The sequence below is a fragment of the Ipomoea nil genome, unplaced genomic scaffold (genome assembly GCF_001879475.1).
Source record: "Ipomoea nil cultivar Tokyo-kokei standard unplaced genomic scaffold, Asagao_1.1 scaffold1830, whole genome shotgun sequence".
In the NCBI taxonomy this organism is placed as follows: Eukaryota; Viridiplantae; Streptophyta; class Magnoliopsida; order Solanales; family Convolvulaceae; genus Ipomoea; species Ipomoea nil.
Genome location: NW_017618258.1, coordinates 768,518 through 788,264, shown reverse-complemented (window position 1 = coordinate 788,264; position 19,747 = coordinate 768,518). Strand labels below are relative to the sequence as shown.

Here is a 19,747-nt window from a genome sequence, read left to right as displayed (position 1 = left end):
CGTACTCTTGTATTATGTTTTGGGATTTAATGAGATTTCACCTTTATTTTATAAGTTTTAAATGTCTTGAAAATCTGGGGTGTTACACCCCCCCCCCCCCCACATCCCAAAAGTTTTGAGAGAACCCCGGGTTCATCCCATCAGAACAGGGGGCTTTATCAGGGAACATAGAGAAAAGTGCATATTTAACCTCTTCTAACACAAAAGGACGCAACAAGTTATCATTATCAAACTGGGTGACCCGGGGTATAACAGAGTTAAAGAAATGATCATCATAGACAGACCCATTAGACCGGAAGATATTATCAAAATAGTCTAATACAAGAGAATTCATAGCAACCCCCTCAACCCAAACCCCAGAGTTACTCTTAAGCTTAGCAAGAGTGTTCTTCTTTTTACGAGTAGAGGCGTACCTGTGATAGAACTTTGTGTTTGTGTCTGCCCCCTTTAGCCAATGCTGCTTAGCACGCTGTCTCCAGAACACATCCTCCTGTGCTTCTAAACGGCTCAGTTGCGATTCAGTCTGTTAGAATTCAGCCAAGGCGGTTGGATCCCTACAACCCCACAATGCTAACTGGTTTTTGCGAAGATTTCTGATTTGTTCCCCAAATTTGTGGAAGTGCTCCCTCCCCCCCACCCCCCATCTCACTAACCGTTCTCCACAGAGATATAAACATCCCAACAAACCACTCTCCTTCCCATCCTCCCATGCACCTTCCACAACCTCTCTACAGCCTTTATCTAGCAGCCATGCCATCTCGAATTTAAACCCCCCTTCTTCCCTCCACCCATAGACCGAGAACCACATATGTCCAGGAATAGAGCTGAGTGATCAGATGAGCAAGTGATAATGTTTTCCACTCCCGCGCACCCCAATATATCTCTCCAACTTACACTTGTTATAACCTTATCAAGTCTCTCTTCCATCCAATCCATAGTATCCCTACCTCTCTCCCAAGTGAATTGATAACCTCTCAAAGGCAATTGAGTCAATCCACAGTTGTCCATAGCTTCCCCAAAACCGTGAAGGAGGCTATCAGGATGGGGGTTCCCCCCGCACTTCTCGTGTTGAAACAAAAGATCATTGAAATCTCCTACAACAACCCAAGGAAGCGAAGATCTATCAACTAGAGACCTAAGAAAGTCCCATGATTCCCATCTCCTACTACCATTTACTTTTCTTCAATATCCTGCATTCCATCAGTGTAAACTTTAGTAACAGAATATTCCGTTAACTATTTATTATTCTTGACTAATTCATTGATTTTCATAAGGAAGATCTTAGGTTCGAACCCCATCCCAATCAAAATTAACATAATTGTTAAACATATATTATGACTATGTTAGAGTGTATTAAAAAATTAATTAGAATCACTCATTAGGCATTGATGAATCAGTTCACTTAATTTACAGTATATATTCAACACAGATGAGAAACTATGCCTATTATCATTGTCTTTATTGGGGAAGGAAGATTTGGTTCTGTTTTTGAAGGTGCACTGCGCCAAGGCACTAAAATTGCAGTGAAGCACACCATGGGACTAGATTAAATCAAGAATTCATTTTTGGCGGAAGTGGCAACATGAGGAAGCATGGATCACGCCAATTAATAGGGTTTTGTGTTGCAAAAATTATGTTGGGTATTATCCAGTGAGGGTGTTTTCCTTTAAACCTACTATTTGTTGGTGTAGCAAAAATAAGTGCTAATGAGTGTACGGGGTACAATATCTGTAACACCCCGTGTTACAGCCTCCGTACCCGGACTAAATATGAGATTAATTCCGTTAACATATAATTAAAAAGGATTTAATTAGACTAGAATTCCCATTAATTAATTAGTATGGTCCACAATGGATCATGGACCCTTATCCCTAACCAAGTCTTTAATTCTACTAGTAATAGGAAAGATGGGCCTTTACTATTCAGATTCTAGTTATGACTCCTGAATCTATATAAAGAGGATTAGAAAGCATTTAGAAACCTACCACAATTAATTCTGCCACGCGAGGTATTCTCCGAGGAAGCCTAGCAAAGGAATTCCACACCAACGAACTTAGAGGAATCCATCGGAGGGAGATCCTAGAGAAGAACCTCAGTAGCCAAGGATATTGATTAGGGCTAAGAGGTAACCCATGTCTTACAAAACCTATTTTCCTTGCTATATCTTATTCATTGGCTCCTTTGATAATCGTATGCGTGATTCTGTGATTGAGTCTTGATAGAGCTTTGCCTAGGGTTTATATTGTGTTTATTTATAATCTTGATGTTCTTGATATTGTGATTGATTATATGTATGATCTTGTATTTTAATGATATCTAGAGCTCGTCTCTAGGGTTTGTAGCGTGAATCTCGTTGTTGTGATGTTCTTGGTATATTTGGGTGGGATTATGCATGATCGGGCGTTGAGTCTAGCCTAGGATTTATCTTTAAGACTTTGCATATAGTTTTCTTGATGTTCTTAAGGTTCCGGATGCTCCTGAACCGTTATTTAATTGATGTTGAGTCTTGGCGTGCTTAGGAATCGTGTTAGAACGTATTTGGAATGATTCTTGGTTTAATTCCCGTTAATTGAATCCGTGGCATTGTTGTTGTGTGTTGGAATGTGTCTAGACATGGTTTTGGGTTCCACGAGAGATCCCGGGACCAAAAAGTTGCCTGTGTAGAAGTTGCCTGGAACTCTAGGCCGCCGCCGGCAGGTGGTCCTCCACCCGCTGGAAAATTGGTGTGGGTCGTGATGTTTTCCCCCGTTTGTTGTTTCCCCGTGTCCCGTTGTACCCCGTTTGTCATGTATGAGTCTCGTTTGATATTTTGAATACCGTTCTAGGAGTCTATGTGTAGTACGTGTCATTGTTTCTATGTCGTGGTTGTTGTTGATTGATTATGTGTTGATTGGTTGAATGATGATGAGTATCGTGGTCATTGCGCAATGACCGGTGTGACTAATGATGATGATCACGATGAGATTGTGATTGGTGGAAATGAATTGTTGGCAGATGACACAACGAGTGCCCGGTCATTGTTCGATTAAGCGGGCAGCAGCTATCCTCTCAGTAGCGACGACGACGACGACGACAGAATCACGCAACGGTGATCCAGTAGCTTCCCTATCTATCTCTCTTCTCGACCTTCCATTTTCAGTGCGGCACCCCAGGAGCGCGACGGGAAATAGCGAACGCAAGGCAACAACAATCCCCTTCGGTTTCACCGGCAAGTTCGGACGGCGTGGATTGACGTCTTCCCCCTCTGGTCTTCATTCTCCCGGTGACGTGTGGTTGTTGGTGTCTCAACGGATGGTAGGCCGGGGGCTGAAACTCCCATGAAGTCCCTTATGGAGTTTAAGCAACAGCAGCAAGACTCTGAAGGTAAGCATGATTTTAACGTTAATATAGCTATTAAGATTAGTTTGGGCTGACAATTAACAAGTGAAGTTTTGGTCTAGTGGTCAAGGGGCGAGTTGCATTAGGAGATGACCAGTGTTTGAATCTGTTACTTTAAACAGGCATAATTACTTGTGTATTATCCTTTTTGGTTAGTGATTAGTAGATCATTGTTAGTTAGGGATGATTAAGTTATGTTAAGTATAGATCATTAATAAAAGGAGGATTAGGTTAGTTGGGTAGGATACATTTAGCGTTGGGAGAAATCTAGGGTTCAAATCCCTTAGGGTTTAATTATTTTATTCGCTCCATTATTTAGTGAAAGCACGATTTGATTCACAGGTCCCTTTGACGTTGTTTTGGATGGCTAAGCGGAGGAGGTAACCCATGTCTTACAAAACCTATTTTCCTTGCTATATCTTGATTATTGGCTCCTTTGATAATTGTATGTGTGATTCTGTGATTGAGTCTTGATAGAGCCTTGCGTAGGGTTTATATTGTGTTTATTTGATGATCTTGATATTGTGATTGATCATATGTGTGATCTTGTATTTTAATTACGTCTAGAGCATGTCCCTAGGGTTTGTATTGTGAATCTCGTTGTTGTAATGTTTTTGGTATATTTGGTTGGGTTTATGCATGATCGGGTGTTGAGTCTAGTCTAGGACTTGTCTTTAGGGCTTTGCACATAGATTTCTTGATGTTCTTGAGGTTCTGGATGCTCCTGAACCGTTATATTATTGATGTTGAGTCTTGGCATGTTTAGGAAACGTGTTTAAACGTATTTGGAATGATTCTTGGTTTAATTCATGTTGATTGTATCCGTGGTATTGTTGTTGTGTGTTGGAATGTGTCTGGACAAGGTTTTGGGTTCCACGAGAGATCATGTAACAACCCAAAATTTTATTTTATAAATCCAATTATAAGAAATTCCAAAATAGCCAATTTTCACTCCATTAAAATTTGTTGCGATCAATTGGTGTTTGAATAAATTATTTTAGTCACATTTTAAATTAATTCGACACCAAAACTTATTTTATTCGAAATTCCTAAATTTTCGGGTACTTCGCGTACCAAGTTTTAAATTGAGAAATTGATCTGAGTGAGACCGGGAAAATTCAAAAAGACTTTAAAACAAGGGTTCATCTAAATAGCTTTTTGAGAAAATTCATTTTCAACCCCAAAGTATTTAAAATAGCCAATCTCGCCATGATTCATGGAGCGTGGTGGACCACACTACTCCAAGTTGTCTGATAAATTTTCTAGCCAAAGTTTTTACACTTTTGTCATCCACCAATCATAGGAGATCATCCTAGGGTTTTGTGCTCCTATATATTGAGCATTTATAAAACTTAGCCTCTTTGTTTCCACCATTGAGCTCCCTCCCCTGCAAGAACACCAAGAAATCACAGTAAGTTTTCAACCTTCATCTCCATCCACTCATTCTCCCTTCTAGCTTTCATCATTCTCTGATATTCTAGTTTAAGTTGGTTGTGTGGTTTGTTGAGATGTTTAGACGGTGAAGGAGGTTGTTGCTAGCTAAGGAAGAAGGTGGAAACCAAGCTAGAAGAAGAGAAGTCTACAAGAGGTTAACCCCATGGATTCCTTCTTAAAATTTGGCTCTTTGAAGCCTTAATATTGAGTAGATATGAGTAGAAACTATGAGATTTTATTGTGGTTATGCTTAGAAGTGATCTAGTATTTGTTTGTGAGTTGTTGAGATTGTTTTGGACTTGTTTGGATTGAGTTTTGCAGATGAAATTGCCATCTGGTGCACACACAGGGTGCACCATATTCAAACCAGCGGCCCTAGCCGCGACCCATCAGGAGGGCCGCCGATTAGGACCGTAGCTACACGGGACTAGGGCACGGCCCTAGAGGAGGGCCGCCGCCTAGTCCCATTGGAGTAACGGGGCTCATGGGGCGGCTCTTGAGGAGTCCCGCCCCAGGTCCCTAAGTTTGATTCTGAGGAGAATTTGTGCAGTGGCCGGGCCCTTGTGGCTCAGCTACGTGTAGTTTCGGGCTGAGTGTTACGGGCCCTTGTGGCTCGACTCTTCGGGATCGTCTCGACACACGTTTTGGCTTTGATTTCGTTGAATTTGGATTAAAAATGAGTAAGATGTGAAGGATTTGTTGAAGAATTTCCACACATTGCATATTTGCTTAGTTCTCTGTATGTGAAGGATTCTTGGCTTTGTAAATCTGATGTTATTTTATTGAGTAGAGAAGCATGATCCTTTGAGAGTATGATTTATTATGCAAGCGTGATCCTTTGAGAATATGATTTCTTATGAAAGCATGACTAGATTGTGATATTTGATCAACGAGAAATGTAGCATATTTTGTTGCTAGAATGTGTAGAATTTGCTATGTTGCAAACCGAGCATGATATTGAATTCTTGAGTACTTCATGTTATTTTATACATGATTTAGAAGCATGTTATAGAGTATTTTGACATTTCACATGTGCATAAGGGGCTAACGTGAGCCCAAGAATACTTTCAAAAACCATAGCATGTGGTATATCATTCTTTGATGCATTGAGAAGTAGTAGAGTTGATTGCATGCATGAGATTGATGCATGAGAGATATATTTATGTATTATCTATATCGGTGAGGTTTTGGAGGATACCGTTTGGACTATGTTCCTCTCGGAAGATATTTATGGACATTGCGGTCCCAGTATATGTAACGCGGCGTATTCCCACGCTACGAGGTTGGAAACTTCCCGCCAGACTTGGAATCCTAGTTAGGGTGTGTGTACACTAATAGTTCGATACCTGATTCCACAGAGTTTGAACCACGAGATTGGTTTCGTAGACGGTAGGAGATATTGGGTCGGATTTATGCCGTTCCCGATGGGATAATTCACGCTTCGGTGAAACCCAAAGCCGTCTACGAGTAAAGAGAAAGAAGAGAGTCAATAGAGACTCAAGAAATAGAGTCAAAAGAAACTCAAGAGAAAGAAAGAGAGTCAAAAGAGACCCAAGAGAAAGAAAGAGAGTCAAAAGAGACTCAAGAGAAAGAAAGACAGTCAAGAGAGACTCAAGAAAGTAACAAAGAGACCTCCACAGAAAGTACTCTATTTTATAAAAGAGCGTATGAGTATTATTATATTATTGCACGAGATTGCATATGAGTACGAGTATATTATTGCACTAGATTGCATATAAGTATGAGTATATGGTTGCACGAGAATGCATATGAGTGTGATATATTTTTGCACGAGATTGCATATGAGCATGATATATTTTTGCACGAGATTGCATATGAGTATGAGTATATTATTGCACTAGATTGCATAAGAGTATGATAATATTATTGCACGAGATTGCATATGAGCACGAGAATATTATTGCACGAGATTGCATATGAGTATGAGTATATAGTTGCACGAGGTTGCATATGAGCATGAGTATATTGTTGCACGAGATTGCATATGAATATGAGTATATTATTGCACTAGATTGCATAAGAGTATGATTATATTATTGCACTAGATGGCATAAGAGTATGATTATAGTATCGAATGAGATTGCATATGAATATGTTTACAGCTTTGCACAAGTTTGTATATGAGAGTGATGTATAGTATTATACGAGATTGCATGTGAGTAAAGTATCGTATAAGATTTCATAATGAGAAAGTTGACTTAAGATTTTCCATCGAGTATGATTGTCTTGTTGTACTAGAAGTTCTATTTATCAAGTTATGTGATGAGAATGTGAAAGTATGAGAATACATGTTATATGGTTTATTAGCATGATTATATCTGTAAGCATGAATTGCTTGTTAAGTTATTTGAGAAGTTTATATGCTGATGAATTTAAGTGAACAGTCTTATATATATATATATATATATATATATATATATATATATATATATATATATATATATATATATATATATATATAAATATATATATATATATATATATATATATATATATATATATATATATGTGTGTGTGTGTGTGTGTGTGTGTGTGTGAGCATGCCAACTGATATAATAAGGTGCAAGCATATAGAAAGTACGTGTTAGATTTAAAGATGACTTGAGATGAGTTATTGTTTATAAAGAAATCAATTGTTTTCAAAGTAAATGCTAGAATGCTTTACAGGGTTGAGTGTGGTTATACTTAGCTTCGTGCTAACGGGTGTTTTCCTATTTGTCTATGTGTTGCTTGCAAAACCCCTTTCAGGTGGGCCCAGCAGTGAGAAGAGATCGAGTTAGATTAGTCTCTTAGTTTGAGATGTCTAAACTCTAGTTTTATTGATGATCATGTTATGGATTTTAGACTTATTGACTCTTATGTTTTTTTGAGGATGATGTAGACTATTGGGGTGACGTTTTTCCCCCTTATGATTCCAGTATTTTATTTGGATGCCAGATTTTTATCTTATTTCTAGTTTTACCCCTTAGCCTGTGCAATCACCACGGAGTGGTGGTTGTGGCGATGACACTCCCACTAATTACCTTTTAGTTATTATTTCCGCTGCTTAGTTATGTAAATGGCTGTTTAGAATTAGAATTAAGAGCAAGAAAAGTGGGGTGTTATAGATCCGTGACCGAAAAGTCGCCTGTGTATCAGTGGGGGGTAGGTGGGGGGACGAACACCCGCCACCTACCCGCTACCCGTTGCCCCCTTTTCACTGGGCAAACGACTGCCCGCTTGATTGGTAAGCTGCCGCCGGCGGGTGGTCCTCCACCCGCCGCCCACCCGCTGGAAGGAGTTGGTGGGTCATGATGTTTTTCCCCGTTTGATGTTTCCCCGTGTTCCGTTGTACCCCATTTGACGTGTATGAGTCTCGTTTGATGTTTATGTGTCTCGTATGATGTTTTGAGTACCGTTCTAGGAATTTATGTGTAGTGTGCATCGTTTGTTATTGTATCCTGATTGTTATTGATGATTATATGTTGATTGATTGAATGATGATGGGTGTTGTGATCATTGCGCAATAATGGTTGAGATTGATGATGAGATTGTGATTGGTGGAAATAAATTGTTGGCGGATGACACAACGAGTACCCGGTTATTGTACTAAAGGTACAGACCTAGCGGTTATTGTGCTGAAGGCACAAACCCACCTTCAACTAGCTTGCCTTGAGCATGGGTCAGGTTATAAGTGTTGCGGTGCCATGTCGGGGCTATATGCGCTGAGCGCTTGTTATTGGTACTAGAGGTACGGATCATGCGAATGGCACTGCGACGCTATCATGATATGAAGTGGTTGATAGGTGGTTGGTTGGTGGGGGCATGTAGTTGCCCGGAGGGATAAGGGAGGCGATATAAGGGTGGCTTGGAAGTACAAGTTGGAACTGATATAAGGACGGAGGGGAGCCATAAGGTTGGAACTTGGTATAAGGTTGGAAGATGGATTGTGTGCCTTGAGGATTACTTGCTAATTGATTGTCTTTGAATTCCATTGTTGTCTCTATTTGTTATTTATGAGCTTATTTGTCTATTATGTCTTGTATTGCGTTCTTGGGATGCATGCTAGTCTTTATGATCGTTCTATAGTGTCAAGTCTATTGTTATGCCTTGGATCTTGATCTTGGTTTAAAGCTAGAGTTGCGTAGGATATATATGTATTCCCGTCTCAAAATGATTTTCTCATATCTACCTATATTGTACTTAACGCGTTGGAGTGGGTTACCAGCATTATTCGCTGACAGTTGTTACACCGAATGTTTTTCAGGAACAGTTGAGTAGCTTCAGAGAGCGCTAGTTGGATTCGTGGACTTAGTTTAGTTAGTTCTAGCTTTGACGAGATGGCCTGCGTGCCTTGATTTGTATTTGGATATTAGTTACGCTTTATTAGTTAGTTTAGCCTGTGCATCTGAGTTCCCTAGCTCAGGTGTGGCATAGCACCTCGACCATCATGTTTAGTTTATGCTCTGTTCGGGAATTAATAATGGATTTGCCTTTATTCCATAAGCTTTGAAAGTTTTAAAAATTTGGGGTGTTACAGTTGGTATCAGAGCTTAAGTTCGACCCTAGGACAATGCCTTTAGGATAAGACTTTTGGATGTTAAGCTTGAATTCTAAGTATTTGAGGTATTTAGGAAAGGACTTTAGAAAATTTAGTTTGAACTCTAGGTGTTTAAGTACTTAGGACTTAAGAATCTTAGGACGTGTGGTGAAATTGTGAGTTTATCGCTATACTTGCTCCTTGTTTAGCTTTAGTTCTTTTAGTTAAAGCACCAGGTAAGGATGCAAGTGGCTAAGTATGCCTCCGTAACTGGGTGGTGTGCACTACCTAGTAAGTTGCCCCGTTCTAGTTACCACTAAAGACTTGACGAAGACCGCGACTAAGAAAGGGGACTTAGATGTCTGTTAAAGCAAAGTAGCTAAGATGTGGTGTCTACATCCGATCATGGGGTCAACTCGAAGAGGTTAGACTGCTCTAATCTCAGCCTGGAGCCAGCTACCACAAATCCCCATTCCGACAAGTGGCGTGCACCTCTCGGTAAGTTGCTTTATCCCGATACGTTAAGGTTATAATTACGACGAAAAAGAAAGAAAACTAGGATGCCTATTGATGCAAGGAAGTGGAGTAGCGAAAGGAAAACGCCGTTGGTTAATCTTTGGTGCAAGGTAAGTATATCGTGTTGTCTTGCGAGCCCCTTTTCTTCAGTTTAAAATATCATTCACCTTTGAACCTCAGCCTCTTGATATTCCCATTTGTTGAAACCTCTACCTCAAATCCTCGGTTATTCTTGAAAGTAATTAACACCCGTTATACCTTTACTTACCCTTGTTATACCTAACTTGAATCCTTGGAAGCCTTAAATTGTTATGGGCTTGGAATCGTTGCCATTGCTCTAACTTTGTACCCCCTCCTTTGGAACCCTTGTTAAAACCCTATGAGTAGTGTAGACCCCTTGCTTTGTCTGATGGCGTGGGAGTTGTTGTTTATTGGTTGGGTATTAAGAAGAAAGAAGGAGTAAACCAAGTTGCCATCAATTGATGAAGTTGTCAAGAGACTAAAACCGTTAGGAACAAAACAAGAGGACGAATTTGATCACCAAATATTCCTAAGGTAAAAGTAGGATTCCGTGACTGGTAACTCCTGCTAACGAACATATCCTTGACTAAAACAAGGAAGGAATAGGGAGTACGTAAACTCGTAATTGGAAGTTAGAACAACCAAAAAGGATAAGGTTGACAAGAGCGAGCTGAAGGACGAATTCCACTCTTGGACTTCCTTAAGCAGCGCAGGACTGCGCAACTAACGAAGCCTTCAAAGGAGACTTGTCGTTAACCAAGACAAGAAAAGACAAATTTGGATTATAACCAACTACCTTATGAAGATTTCAAGGTTGTTGACTGTAAACAAGACCCGACCTACTAAGCAATTAGGGACATGCGCGAATCCTTGAGTAAGGAAACCACGGGTTGTTTCAAGACATTGACCTTGGTAAAGACTTTGACCCACATCACGATTTCGAAAAGGAACTATCGATTGCATTAGTTGTGAATTTGTAATTGAACTCTACGATTCAACCAACTAAGAATAGTTGACGAGAAGAATCGTGCAAACCAAGAAGTCGAGTTGGGAGCTTGTGCTATGGACTTACAAAGGCATTAAGTCAAACACTAAAGATGGACCAAGTTTCCTACAACCATGGTTACCATTCGAGTATTCAAAGGACTCCCTACAAGGTTTTGTAAGGTCAAGAGTACCAAAACTCGTGGTACTAAGAAAAGTGTAAGGAATGCATGGGCATCAAGGCCTCAATGGTTTTAAAGGATCAACAAGGAAGTAGGATGGCTCGTAGAACCACCAAGTCATCCCACGACGAGAGTCAGTAACTGACTGCGTTCCAAGAAAGAGAAAAGTGCGCAAAGTGCTCTCACTACTAAAAGTATCACCAAAAAGGCACAACAAGCCAAATTTCAGGGAGGACATAAAGTCTTGCTAAGAATTTCATTCACTAAGGAAGAGGCGAAATTCAATAAAGCAAGAAAGTCAACCCGAAGTCTCTTGATCCTTAAGAGACCTCAAAGGATCGAGAGTTGAGACCTAAGGATTGACTTTGCTAACCGATTAGGTCAAGACTTTTGAGTATTTTGGGGGAGTATGCACGGAATTCATCACGTGACTTCCTTCAAAAGTGGTAAAGATGGATTAGACTTTAGCTGGGAAGGAAAAGATCAACGAAAATCTTAGAGGCAAGCGATGCCAAAACTAAAGGAAAAGGATCATCAGTTCGTCATTACGTCGTAATCAATGCTTCAAACTGGAACGATCGCTCATAGTTGAGAACACTTAACCCTATTATAGCCAAAACCCTTTCCTCTCTTTGTCTAATCAAATACCGTTTCGTTGAGAAACCCAATCTACCCTTTCAAACCTCATTCTTGATTCCCTATTTCAAATGATTCCATACAATGTGGTAACCTTATTTCCTATGTTATAACTTCGAAAAACTTCGATCCTATTCCTAATTAACATTGCCCTCGTGTTTGAAGCCTAAATCCTTCACTCTCTTTATCCTTTTAACCCAATCCTTCCCAAGACCTAGTATATGTAGATTTATATTTATATATATATTCTTCCGCGTAGAATATTTTTCCTCATTTTGACTCGTCATCCCCAAAATAACTTCTAAGCTTCAGGGACGAAGCTTCTTGTAAGGGGGGGAAGGCTGTGACACCCCATGTTACGATCTTCAAACCTAGACTAATTATGTATTTAATCCCGTCAAAGAGTAGTTAAAAAGGATTTAATCTGGTCGGGATCCCTTAAGTAATTAATGTGGCCCACGGAGGACCGTGGACTCTTGTCTATATTAAAGACCTTAAGCGCGAGTATGTTACTATGGACCTTAGCTAATTATTTTATTAACTATAAATGCCCAAATCCTAAGCTCGATATGTATATATTCTATAGGCCCAATAAGTATTAGGCTAGCCCAAGCCCATTTAGGAGACCTAATCCTGTTAACAATAGATATGAATATTCAGATAAGTATACATTATACACTATTTCCCTAATATACGTAGTATGTATATATAGATATAGGATAACCTGTTCTTCCTCCTCCCTTCCAGCCACACTCTCCTTCATGCATTCATCATCCAAACACCCCCCTTCCGTTTCCATGACCCCCTCGACCGCTGGCGACAACAAGGCGACGCAGCAGCTTCCCCTCCGGCGAGAACCCCCTCCCCTCTAAAGCTTGAACCTTTGATCTCCCTTTCCCTAGTTCGATTAAGCGGGCAGCAGCGATTCTCTCAGTAGCGACGACGACGACGGAATCATGCAACGGTGATCCGGTAGCTTCCCTATCTATATCTCTTCTCGACCTTCCATTTTTAATGCGGCACACCGGGAGCGCGACGGGAAACAGCGAACGCGAGGCAACAGCAATCCCCTTCGGTTTCACCGGCAAGCTCGGACGGCGTGGATTGACGTCTTCCCCTTCCGGTCTTCATTCTCCCGGCGACGTGTGGCTGTTGGTGTCTCAACGGACGGTAGGGCGGGGGCTGAAACTCCCATGAAGTCCCCGCTAGAGTTTAAGCAACGGCAGCAAGACTCTGAAGGTAAGCATGATTTTAACGTTAACAAAGCTATTAAGATTAGTTTGGGCTGACGGTTAACAAGTGAAGCTTTGGCCTAGTGGTCATGGGGCGAGTTGCATTAGGAGATGACCAGAGCATGCGTAATTACTTGTGTATTATTAGTATATCATTGTTAGTTAGGGATGATTAAGTTATGTTAAGTATAGATCATTAATAAAAGGGGATTAGGTTATATTAGTTAGGGGATTGGGTAGGATATATTTAGCGTTGGGAGAAATCTAGGGTTCAAATCCCTTAGGGTTTAATTATTTTATTCGCTTGATTATTTAGTGAAAGCACGGTTTGATTCACAGGTCCCTTTGACGTTGTTTTGGATGGCTAAGCGGAGGAGGTAACCCATGTCTTACAAAACCTATTTTCCTTGCTATATCTTGATTATTGGCTCCTTTGATAATTGTATGTGTGATTCTGTGATTGAGTCTTTATAGAGCCTTGCCTAGGGTTTATATTGTGTTTATTTCATAATCTTGATGATCTTGATAATGTGATTGATTATATGTGTGATCTTGTATTTTAATTATGTCTAGAGCTTGTCTCTAGGGTTTGTATTGGAATCTCGTTGTTGTAATGTTCTTGGTATATTTGGGTGAGTTTATGCATAATCGGGTGTTGAGTCTAGTCTAGGACTTGTCTTTAGGGCTTTGCGCGCGCACACACACTCACACACACACACGAAATATATATTAACAAAATAGGAATTTATTTTATCAAAATTAATCCCACCACATTTGGTACGAAACAAAGAACAATATATATATATATATATATATATATATATATATATATATATATATATATATATATATATATATATATATATATATATATATATATATAAAGCGAAAGAAAGGTTTCTAACCCGAGCTTTTAACCCAACATAAGAAGAAAGAAAATCCGAGTCGTGTGTACACACACTCTCCTTAAAATCGATTTGCCACCTCCCGAGGGTGCTAGGAGCGTTGTGGCGTCAGTCTCTCAGGATAAAACGGACTACGACTTTGGTGTTCAAGCACTCAAACTCAAGGCCTGGCGAGCTAGGACACAAGCTGAGCACTCCGTACGAATTTACAGAAGATGTTGACAGAAATTTTTCTCCGTAGCAAAGAGTTGAGAGTGGAGAGAAAAACCAAAAAGAGTTTTGAGAGTTCTAAAATTGGCTTTTAAAACAATCTGTCAACGTCCAAGCTTTTTATAGGAGAAGGGAATTAAAAGCACAATCATGGCACATAAACCAACATAAATCCAATTTAATAATTAGATAATAATGTTTGAAACAATCATACTTATTATCGAAATAATATCAACGATTACAGAATTAATATACAATTAATTCGTACCGGCCATAATGACCTATTTCAAAATACGTGACCGAGAAGTCTGTACATATGAAAGGTTAACGATTCTGAGCTAACCGAAGCATCCGAAATTAAAGCACCACTCGGTGCTTAAATAAGCACCAACAACTCGTTGCTAATTATTTAGCACCGATTTGGTGCGTCAAAGCACCATCACCTCGTGCTTATAAGCACTCGGTGCTAATTAACAAAGCACGAATCGTACTTGTTTTTAAAGCACCAACAAGTGCTTCATTAAGCACTACTTAGTGTTGAAAGCATCAAATGATTAGTTATCCATTCGTGAGTGCTACCAAAATTAGCACGAATCGAATTTAGACTTCTCTCATAGGTTCATTTTGAGAATCATTTCTCATTCATTTATTACCCAATTTGAGCGTACAATATATCAAATTCTTCATCTCACTACAAAGAATGCAAATCCACTTTGGCCCGACCCAAATCGGAAGTGAACCCCACTTATATTTGTACCACAAAATAGCCACTCAAAAATATCATTTTAGCTAAAAAAAAAAAATTCCAAAAGTCAGTTCACAGCAGAACTTTTGGAAGAATTTTGTGGTGAACTTTTTGGGCCTCCGATCGAACAATTAGCCCCGATGTGCCAAACGAGAACTGTTGATGAATTTGCCAATACATTTAGAGCTCGTGTTGCCCAGATTCCAGGCCTAACATTCAATAAGGGTTTTTTCTGAATGGCATGAAACATGCAATTAGGGTGCGGCTCTGACCGAATGATGTGACAGACCTCCGAACAACAATGCGTGTCGCTCGCGCTGCAAAACGAGAAATTGAATTTCTCTCCACAGGCCGGCTCCTTGGATGCAATCTGCAAGAAGTAAATGCAGCGCTCCAGATAATTCCTTCACATAATGGGTGTACTTGGTCTAATGGGCCTAGGAAGAATTACCAACACAATTCTTTTTTGAATTATTCACAGCCCAAACCCATTCTAACCCAATCTCAATTCTCTAGTAGCAATCAAGCATCTCTCTTATCCTCCCAAACACAACATGTGTTTCCTGCTACGCAGTCTTCAGTACGCAATTTCAGCACGACATTATTCTAACAAAGAGTATTTGAAAATGCACGCCAAAGGACTTTGTTTCCGTTGTCAGCAACTGTACAGTTCGTTTATATATGCCCGAATAAATCCTTGCGAACAGTAATTCCAACAGAGGATGATGAGGACGAAACGAGCAACGAGCCTGGTGTAACTGACCAAATCGACATCGGACAATATAAGGCAATCTTTCCACTCTAGCATTAGGGACAAGGCTGTGTTTTTGGTGGGCGGCAATGATACGAAGGGATAGTTCACTCAAAAAATAGAATTAAGAAAATCAGGAAAATCAGAATACACAAAGAAAGGTTTAACTCAAGGGATTTGACAAGAATAAATCAAAGGCACAATCATATCAACAATCATCTCCTTTTCTATAATTATTTATTTCCTGACACTATAAATTAGAATCTTTAGATGAGAGAACTATCCAAAGTGTATCCTTAGTCTTTAAGCTTTAGTAGCTGGGCAAGAGCCTAAAACTCTTGTGGGGTAAGAGCCTAAAACTCTTGTTGGGGAAAGTCTTGTGACTTCCTTTTTCTTTATTTCAGTTTCTAGTCAATAAAAATACCTCATTGTTCTTTTCTCTAACATAAGTACTTACCAATTACACCAGTTAATTTTATGAAAAATTATGCCACAGGTCATATATAGTTATGCATTCTTGAAATATTTACTTTTATGACAAATTTTATAATCTTGCATTGATAAATGTTAGGATACCAAATAATACTTTGATAAATTCTTAAACACTAATTTAAAAATACACATTGGACATTGGACTATTTGCGCAATGCAGGTGTGATAACTAGTATAAGGAATAAAAATAGAAAAACTAGTCTAATTGTATCGTATATGAATCATAACAATTTAAACATGTATATGTATACACAATTCAGTTAACTGACACTTTCAAATTGAATTCACTGTTAACTTTTTTTTTTTTAATTCTTAACCATTAACTGAACCGAAATATTTCGATTAAAAAATAATTAACCAAAATTTATCAATTTGATCTATTAACCACATTTTCATCCTACTCCTAATTTTTGTATCCAATCCCTGTGACTTATGAACTGACATGACCATTTGGAATTGATTCAAACTATCAAATGGTCACATTATTTCAAGTGAAAGAGATGTATTTGTTTTTCTTTAAAAATAAAAACATATAAATATATTAAAGAGGAAACAAGTGTTAGATACAAGGAGGTACAATACATAACCAAATAAAGGAAACAACCTAAGAATTCGTCGCCCTGGCTAGGGAGTGGGCTAACAAATTCGTTGATGGACGCACGAGCGGAATAACACTGGCTCAAAGTGCCTAACATGTAAGAGATCGACAACTTGAGATAATGCAACCTGCATAAGAATGGTCAGGAAATGGCTTATTGAGAAGCTGACGAACATTGTGACAATCCATCTCCACCTTAACATGCCGCTAACCACCTTCAATCATCCAAGAAAAAACTTCTTTTAATGCTAAGGCTTCTACTGTGTGGGATCATCAAAACAACGTAAGGCCCCTCTCTTCGCAACAACAAACTCCATATTCTGATTAAGGATTATGACTTCATAATATGCTTCTCCACACTCCGAATAAACACTAGCGTCAACTTGACAGATCACGCCATAGCCATCGGCATGCATGGGTTGGTGAAGATGAGGCTGTTACTCAAAACCAGCTCGTTACCAGCTTTCCAAATCTCCCAAAGCATAGCAATAACTTTGATTTTCCTATCATTCATTTCAACTTCAAAGACCAAAAATACTCAAGCCAAGAACTCAGTAATACCTGGAATAGGCATCAAGCCCTAAAAAATCGACAAAAACAAGTTGCATCCATCTCCTGATTATTCTCACAAAAGGGACGAGGTCATCAATGTCTAAACCCCTACCACGCAATGCACAATGAACAGGAAGAATGACGCGAGTACAACACCATATAAAATTTTGATATTTAGGAGGAATCTTTAACCTTCATACTTGAGACTAGACTAAGAAGAAGAGACCATCACCAGCCGTGTCATTCATAAGTTGTCTATAACCATGATTAACATAATAAAAACCTGTCATCCTTCCATATCCATTTATCTGGGAAATCAATAGCATTGGGAACTTTGAGAATAAGATCAATGTCCTTTCCGCAAAAAGCTCACATAATTTCACTATATGATTGACTTAGGGTGGCCAATTTGACAATTTTTTTTACATTTTTTTTTCTAAAAAGTGTTATTTTTTCTCAAGAGTATTACAAATTCATGTCATTGGTTAGTTTCAAAGTTTCAATAATAAATCATTATCAAAGGGTGTTGCTATTTGCACCCCCTTTGACCAAAAGTGGGTATAAAACATCTTGAAATTGTAAAAAGGTGAAAACTTTTATTAATTAATAGGTGGTGTAAATAGTCAAATGGGGGTACATTTTGCTATTTGCACCACCTAGTCAAACATGCAATTAATAATTTGTCAATTCAAAATTTAATTAATTAAAACATTAAAAAAAATACTAAAAACTAAAAACTAAACATCACCTTCTCCGGTGAGAAAGCAGCCCAGTGGGTCGCCTTCTCACTAGAGAAGGCGACCCAGCTGCCTTCTCCGGTGAGAAGGCTGTTGGGAAACATTCAAAGCAAAGGCTGCCTTCTCCGGTGAGAAGGCTGTTGGGAAACATTCAAAGCAAAGGCTTCAAGTGGGAACCCATTTAATGATCATTTGATTAAAGTGAGTGTCCCACATTGATTTGCTAGCTTTCCTTTCCTTCCCTTATATACTTGAACTCCCTAGAGAAAGCTTGAAGTGTTATGGAGAGGGAACAAGGGGAAAACCTGCATGCGCTGCCTGCCCATTCGGCACGCGTGCGAGGTGTTGTGTGGAATAGTTTTGCTCGGTCCTCTTTTGTGCTATGCTATTTTTATGGATCAACACAAATAATGTTCGAATAGATCATGTGGTCAGCACTGTTTTCGCACATTAGGACCATGCATGAGCTAGATCATGTGGTCAACACTGTTTTCGCACATTAGGACTAGGGTTGCTAACGAGCCGAGCCGAGCTCGAGCTCGAGTTGTTAGAGGGGAGCTCGAGCTCGGAAATGGGGCTCGAGCGCGAGCTCGTCACAATGTTGAGCCGCTCGAGCTCGGCTCGAGTTACTCGTTTGTTCGAGCTCGAGCTCGAGCTGCTCGACTTGGATTCGAGTTTGCGAACATGTGCTCGAATTCGAGCTTGAATTCAAGCACTTATTTTGACCTATTTAATACATGCTGAATCAGAACTCAAAAAAAAAAAAAAAAAAAAAAAATCAAAGTCCAAAACAAAGCTCTCCACACAAGTCTACAGCTTCAAATCTAAAGTAGAAGTCTACAACAACATTACAAAATACAAACAGATTAAACAACTTCACATCAATTCAATACAAGTTAAAGAACTTAACATCAACTTCACACTCGCCATGCTTTTCAATCTTCACTCTTTCCAGCAACAACGCCCCGTCAAAAAAGATTAGGAACAATCATTCTAACATAACCTGCAAATCTTTAGATCTTAAACACACTAACTAAATATATAAAAGCTGTAAATGATCAATATATAGATTTTAATTGAGATGTTACTCATGAGTTGGATACTGGAAGATAAAGTGTGTAACTTACTTTCATGGGTTGGATACAGGAAGATGAATTTCTTGATACGATTTCTCTTTCTGAAAAAAAAAAAAAAGAAGATAAATTAACATGTAATTAAACAAATATTTTTAAAAGGCAATGCATCATTTAACATAAAAGTTATAAATTAAAAATTAACTTACTTTGTTTTTGGTAACTCCGTGTATATGTCGAAGCCAATCACCCCCACAGAGTAAAGCTTGTACTATTTCCGGCAGCAATGATGCACGATAAGAATCAATTACTCGTGTCCCCGCACTAAACGTTGCTTCTGAAGCCACCGTGCTAACAGGTATAGCTAAGATATCTGTTGCGATTCTTGCCAATATTGGATAGTGCATTCTATTCATCTTCTACCAATCCAAACCAGAAAAGTCTGCAGCAGTCTCACTTTTCTTAAGACGGCCTTTTTCAAGATAGTCTGCTAACTCTGATTTCTTAGGCTCTGAAGTTTCAACTTGAGCACAATAATCATCAAAATCATCCCAATCGTATGTAGAACTTTGACGGCTTACTTGGCTCCCAAAAGTTGTAGAAGAACCTAAATTTTTAGAAATGCCTTTGTTCATTGCTTCAGCAACATACTCTTCATAAAGAGTATTGATGATCTCTTTCACTTTTGAAATGTTTTCCTTAGCTTCAATATCAGAATACAGTCTAGGAAAACAAAACTCAACAGCAAACATCTTCTTTGT

At 39.1% G+C, this 19,747-nt stretch overlaps 1 long non-coding RNA gene across 1 annotated transcript; it reads right to left on the bottom strand.

The window, feature by feature from the left end:
- Window positions 1–18,816: 18,816 nt before the first annotated feature.
- Window positions 18,817–19,327, bottom strand: LOC109192687. Its single transcript, XR_002056140.1, has 3 exons — window positions 19,196–19,327; window positions 19,041–19,090; window positions 18,817–18,916 (listed from the first exon to the last, which is right to left on the bottom strand). It is a non-coding gene; the product is annotated as an uncharacterized LOC109192687 (long non-coding RNA).
- Window positions 19,328–19,747: the final 420 nt, after the last annotated feature.